Source organism: Bacillus rossius, chromosome 1, assembly GCF_032445375.1.
Source record: "Bacillus rossius redtenbacheri isolate Brsri chromosome 1, Brsri_v3, whole genome shotgun sequence".
NCBI lineage: Eukaryota > Metazoa > Arthropoda > Insecta > Phasmatodea > Bacillidae > Bacillus > Bacillus rossius.
The window spans coordinates 123,970,887-123,978,118 of NC_086330.1; the positions used below are offsets into that span (position 1 = coordinate 123,970,887).

A 7,232-nucleotide genomic window follows, 5' to 3' on the forward strand; every position below is an offset into this window, starting at 1 on the left:
CGTGACATATTAGGAGCGACGCTCGGTGGTGTTTCTAGCGTGGAAACACCTCTAAGCGCAATTGTGTGGAGTGGCGCGCAGTCTTCTCATCGTGCATGGGGCAACTTTGAGATTTGAGTGGTAACCATAACATTTTATGGCGGCGAAATGAGGATAAAGATGTGATGCAGATTCCTTGGGTGTTTTGAGGAATCTTTACCTGGTATTTCATTTCTAATATTAATCTGAAAATATGCGTTTAACAATTTTCACTCTTATACAAATATCTTGAGCAGTTTTTAAATCGCGTGGTTTTTTTCTGAAGCTCTGCGCACCGCAAGTGTGTGCCCGGGTAGGCGGAGGACTTAAGGGCCTTCAAATTCACATTTATTCGACCAATGAGTGCCAATATGATGGCAAAGATGATTATAGAAAACGTGGATTATGATCCAAAAGTAAATGAAGCATGAACAATGTAATAGTCTTTGCCAGGTGATTGTTGGTAAAATGTGGTTAAAAAAATAATATAAAAATAAATGAATCGAATTCAGAAAAAAAAACACTTTTGATAAAAACGGACCTTTTCTGTAGACTCTTATGTACCAAATATCATAGCTCCAGGCCTTTCCGGCTACGCGAAATATAGCCTGACTGGCGGACAAACTCTCTCTTTTATTAATATGGGTAGATAGATGTGAACCAACCAAGTGATGTAGTCCTAACTTTTGTATTAGATTGGTTTACTGACATCGTTTTGGGCGTAGTATTACCGAAGGGAACTTCACTTAACCGAGGGTTTTCTTGACCTTTGCCGTTAAATAATAATTACGTTTTAAATCCTTAGCTTTAAATTTTTGTTACTTCTAGGCGATCTTAAGTGTGTGTGTTTACACTTGGCACAGGTTAATTTATTTTTCAACACGTCATTTTGTTTAGAAAGTACATCACGTGGTAGTCACTCTGGTCAAAGAAATTAATAAAGCATAAAATCAACATTGGCGCGAGTTTTAATACCGCTAGGCTAGTTGACAAACAAACAAAATTATCGCGCGGCTTCGAACAGAATTATGAAAATTGTCTCATCGGTTTTCGATATAACTTTCTCGGTAACACCAAACCTAATTTTAACTTTCAGAATGACGCCCTCCGAGAAAAATAATGTTGCGGTTTATTTAGAGCACGCTTGAAAATATATCAGGTGATGCAAAGTTTATTTTAGAATTTTTAATCACAATATAGTTTTGTTTTACGCGCATCTTAGATTATTTTAGATTACTTTAACTTAGTAAGTGCCCACGGGAAATAATCATGAAGATACTGGGCACATATTGTAAATATGCTAACTTGAACAAAACTAATTCACAGCTTGGTCCAGTACTTGAGTAACGTGTTGTTAAATTATTGGGACATTCACTCAGCAAGATCTTAGTTAAGAATAAGCCACGTAAAAATGAGAGAATGAGACTTCTATCAAGTATTTAGCATTTTGAAATAATTTATGGTCTCAGAATAAAATGTTAAGTTTATTTTGTTTGTTGGAAGCAGGATTAAAAAAAAATGTTGATTTTCAAGCCTGGAGGTAAAAAAATATGTATAGTAATGAGGAAGTATGCCTCATAATTGACAACGAAATGCAAGACCTAACCGTCCTTTACAAAATGTTATAAAATATTTTTATAGTGACATTTTAAAAAATTACCAGTTATTATGAAAAAATAATATTTTTTTTTATTTCAAGCTGGAGTAAAATGAGAGATTAAATAGTATTTTTAATCCTGAAATATTTTTAATAAACTAGAAACATTGTAATTTTCAGATATTTATTTTTCAAAATAAAAATTGAAGGCAAAGGATTTTTAGTAGGTACGAAGAAAATTCAATCCAAGAATGAATAAAATTTGGAGAATGTTTGCTTTAAATGGGAAAATTTCTAAAAAAAAATTATTCGAGAAATATTTTTAGTCCGGAAGTAAATATTGAAGGTCAAAGTCAAGGTAATTACAATGTCAAAACATCACTAAGGCGTCCCACCCTGAACCCGGACATAGCACCCACGTCTCTGACACCTGCCTGTCCCTGACTGGACTACCGGCTCCCCTTCCTCCAATCACACACTGACCAGCCCGTGCGGCCGGGGGTACGTCATCGTGACTATCGACCAGTCAGAGGGAGACCCCATGGAATAAAGCCCTGTCACCATTGACCTCGTCGTGATCGAACACAGTACCTCCAGTGAGCATGGCGTACATTATATTTCTGTTTTTTTTTTTAAATTAAAATTTTAAGAATTATTTGAATAAATTTTTTTCGAGATTTCTAGATAAAATTGTAATCTTGGTGTCGAATTTCGTCCTAGGTATCGTATTTAATTCACATTTCAAGTTAATAGTCATCCAAGATGATCGCCGTGACGTCACGACCCAAGATGGCGGACACCGGATCCAGCTCCACGGGCTGAATGTACCCTTTATCCTTCAATTACAGAATGTCCAGAGTCCAACAGAAAATATTGCCACACTTCCTGACTGACATTAACCCGGCAGTAGATACTAGTAGCTACGGTATTATTAGGTTATATAAGATTAGACATGACAAGACAGGACAAAACTGAGTCGTGCGAAAATATGATAAACTTGTTTTTATCTGCTCAGGACTTAACAATATAAGTTACTTTTTGCTTAAATAGAGATTTATACCTCCTTTACAAAAAAAAAAACACGCCTGTTTGTTGGATGGTTAGAAATTAAAACATCAAAAATGTGAAGTTAAAAAAATTAAATTTGGTGATTGGTTACTCAAAGTTCATTGACTTTCTGATCAAATGTACTTATTTAATTGAGTAATGTTTTGAAGTGTACAATTTCGTCTGTATACGTTACATTGTTTGCAAGGCTTGTAGTTTACGTTTTAGACATACCATCCACACTCCACGGCGTCTGGATGAAAGGAATTCCTCGGCGCCACAGGAGGATATCGGACGAGGCATGCGCTGTCGGCCAAAGAGGCTGGTCGCTTCGCGTCTTGGCGCGCGGGGGTCGCACTCGGCGAGCGCCCTGTTTCCCTCGACGGGGGAAGACGTAACACGTGACCTCGCTGTGGGACGGTCGCCATCGATCCCGTGTCTTGGTCCTGGAGTCGTCCTCGCCTCGCCTGCGGGGCTTTAACCACCCCCTCCCCCTTACCAACAGAGCATTCCAAGTAATTGACCCTTTCTCCTTAATTAGCGGACTTAACTGTGCCGGGCATTCGTCGCAGGAAAGTTAGCGGTTGTTCGGCGATCTCGATGGTTGTTGGAACAACGCAAGGGCCGCTCAGGCACCGCTGACGAAATGAGTGACCTCACAGTAATGCGTTAGAAGAAGGTCGAGAAGACGAGTCTGCATACTGCGGGACTCAGGTTGGCTACGTACATTTTGATTTGTTCGTCACGGCCTCTCACGCAAAAAAAAAAAAACCTCTTTTTTGATGAGGACTTTCATATATGTAAAAAAAAAAAAAAAGCGAACGAGTCTTTTAGTACTTGCCAGTGATGTGTAACATGTAACCTCGGTAACGAGCAAATTCACGTGTTTTCATGTGTTGCGAATTCACTTATAAGACCAAACTCGGACACGAAATTTAACGTAGAATCCTTAAAATAATTCCGAGCGTGATAAATATAAGCAAATAGTGTTTTAAGCTATATTTCTGGACGCGAATCACACGTAGAATTCGCGCTAGATTCGCTGCCGCATCAGTTACGTCAACTACCGAATCAGTTGATAAGCAGACCGAAATTGAAAACTATATAAATCAACGGCTCCGATAAAAGTGAAAAGAGACTTGAAAAAATCATTAATCCGGGATGTTGAACCTGATTTTCGAAAAGGAATTATAATAAAGTACAGCCCATATTTCTAAAATGCACTAAGCATTTAATACTATTAAGTTTCCCTTAGTCTTTGTGAACTTCGATTCACGCAATCTGCCACAAATGACAGCACCGTGGTTGTTACTAATTTCCGTTCCTTCACTTCCGACTCGTTCACGAAATCACTCCCACCAAATGGAGTATACCGAGAGCAAAGATATTACACATCAAAAATTATCTTAAACTATCTCTGTTGTAACATGCTTTGTTTTAAGATAACAGTGTAATTTGAATATGTAAACGTACAGAATGATTTACATGATCCGCTTTGCTTACTGACAATTCATAAGGTAAATCAGGGTGAGTTGACGCTTCGGTTTTGATGGCGCAGTCGCTGTAGTTATTTTGCTACTCTCTAGATGTGACTGTAGGTGTGTTTGGGGTTTTTGTAAAGCATACAACTGTAAAGTTGCCGTGCTTACTCCGCCTTAAATCGCTCTTATCTGCAAGAAATACTGAATATTATGGTAAGTGCCTTGTTCTAGCCCTTGGTTTTTTCCATTACAGTAGTGTTTAAACGCATAATTATCGAACATACTGCTAATTATGGTGATAAATATTCAGTTCATTTTTATAAATAAATAAGAGTTTTAAAAAACTAAATAACACGCTGTAATGTAATGTAATGTATTATAACAATTACTATAGTACTTATAAGTATATAAGTAGAAGTGTGCTACAATAGTATTAGTTTCCCAATGGTAGTAATATAGCTAAATACATATAACTTTGGTGAATTGGGCGCCGTTGCTATACCATCCAAACGGGTCTATTATGTTGATTATGAGTATTGAACACATACATGAAAAAAGAATATATGAATTAACGAATAATAATTAATTTTAATGATTCAGATGTATGCGGCTTGTGATTGGAACATAACACATATTAATTAAATACAAAACGACAACAACGATAACACATGCCCTTAACTATAAACAAATACATACACAAAACATAACACTTCAACTGCGAATAATCTGTAATAAAAAAGTGTTATTAAGGGGAAGTAAATATGGTGTAGATTGATAATAATAAAATTCTGGGTTGATATGGATTATTGTGGCTTTCCTGGCTTTTATGTTGTTTAATTTTCAGGATATACGTAGGCACAGATTTATATTCAACCAAAAGTTCGTCAATTTAAACTTATCATCACTCAAAAGTTCATGTATGATAAACAGTTCAGTGTTCAAACTCTTCAACTTATTTAAAATTATCGTAGCTCAGTGTTAAAAAAAATCTAAGTGCAATAAATAAATATCTTAGAATTTATTTATTATATAATGTTTTCACCTCGGCTGTAGCTCAGGGTTTGCAGGAGTTCTGCTCTAAGACCACTGAATAGAATGAACTGTAAAGGACACTGAAATAAAAATATTAATTTATAATACTGTTCCATCAGATGTTAAAAATGTACTTAATATGGGTAATTAACTTTGCAATAATCATCAGTCTCAACATTAACATCGCATAAAAGTCCGTACCAATGACGCTACCAAGATCACAATGGCTACCTTTGGCTTATAGCATAAGCCTCAACTTAATTTGTTGGTAACTTATCTTTTTACCGCCTGATATTGCTGCAAACACTCACGTTCGTAGCTATCACCATACCAATTAATATTAAGTCACTGAATTTACTTGATCTTTTAAGATCATGCCAAAAATGCTAATTTAGATAAGGCCGGCGTCGGGCTAGACCCTAACGAAGAGACGCCTATTTGTACTTTTTTTTTACATAACAGAATTCACGGACGCATTTCCGCCCACGGCGGTATGCTATTTTACAAGATAGCCTGCGGCTGTAAACAATGCAGCCAAGAACAGACAAAATAATGTGGGTGATTAACAATCACCTCAAAACACAATGTAAACACTATTAAATATAAAATACTTGTGGTGAGACAAAAATTACAATAAATAACAGAAGTGAAATTACAACAATGAGTTAAATATGGAATCAGGTTAGGTTTGATGGTAGTATAGTCAGTTCAATGTTTATGAATGCTAAGCTGTAGCATGACAGTTCCGTAGTTTGAAGGTTCGACATATTACATTAGAAGGTTAAACAACAACATAGTATCATAACTAATAAAGAAATACATATATGATAATAAAACAATTAATAAATAGTCTTATGTTGCTGTACGCGGTACCATGTACCCGTACAGAATGCTGTCCCAGATGAAGTTTTGTGAAAGATCCTTCTAATAAGTCTAGGGGTTTTCAAAAGTTCATCTCAACCCTTTCTTTCAGTCAATTCTGGTCACGCGATAAATTGGCGGTTGGCGAGCAAACGTCTTTTTTATATTTTATTTTTCCCTCAGCAGGTGCGAGCTAAAAAAAAAAAAAAAGCGCACGGCGGTTGAACTAGGAGCAGGAGTGGAGGGAGGGAAAATTTCGCGCCAACGCGACACCCAATCAGCGACGACACTGTGTCGCGCGATCACTTCTCGCTGAACGGTCGTACAGTCAAGACCTGCGTCACGCAGCTCCGCGAAACTCCAACGTTTTTCTCCGTTGCTCCGTCGTTGATGGCAGTCTGGAAGGGCTTACGAGGCACGGACACATTTCAGACACTGGTAAGTGTACTTACGATTGTGAAGATAGCGAAAATATGCAATGTAAAGAACAATTGCAAGCCCTGCATTGTTGTGTACAGGTCCAGCACGGCGTCAGGCGCTACTGCACAGCACCCTGGAACGAGTCGTGGCGACCTTGACAGCGCCACGGGAGGGGACATGGTGGCGGGGCGGCGAACCGTCTCACGGCCACCTGCCGCGAGATCCCAGCTGTCGGCTGCACAGCTACAGGGCGGCGTAATCCACACCACTCTCAGCTGGCGGGAGGCGGCGTCTCGGCGAAACAGTGCCTGCTGACGGCGACGGCGGTGTTCCTGGTTCGACATCGGGACGTTTCACGACTAGCGTGGGACGTCGGAGTTGGGTCCTTACATAGTCGTTGCGTATGCGGTTAGTTCAAACACACTTTCAAGGCGCACTTACACGGGCGTCCTTAACTATAGCTCGGGCGTAACTCGCAAATTTCACTTCTTCAAAACAACAATGTCCTATCTGTGCTTTCCAGTCGTAGCCTCGGGTCACCTCGATCTTAACCATTCAACCACAAATAACCATTTAAAATACTAGGAAAAGTACTTAATTCCAACAATTAAAAATATATATTATTAGGAGGGTTTAATGTGTTTTGTTTATAACTTAAACCTATTAATATTTAATTTACCATGAGCCACAGTGTAATCTTGTACCATTGTTATTGTATCGGTACTAACATACAGTAGATTCATGCTATAAATATTAGATAATATTTCTTTTGTTTA

At 38.1% G+C, this 7,232-nt stretch overlaps 1 long non-coding RNA gene across 1 annotated transcript; it reads left to right on the forward strand.

Annotated features, from left to right (window-relative positions):
* The first annotated feature begins 6,262 nt into the window (after positions 1–6,262).
* Positions 6,263–6,996, forward strand: LOC134529461 (uncharacterized). Its single transcript, XR_010074604.1, has 2 exons — positions 6,263–6,474; positions 6,555–6,996. It is a non-coding gene; the product is annotated as an uncharacterized LOC134529461 (long non-coding RNA).
* The last annotated feature ends 236 nt before the right edge of the window (positions 6,997–7,232 follow it).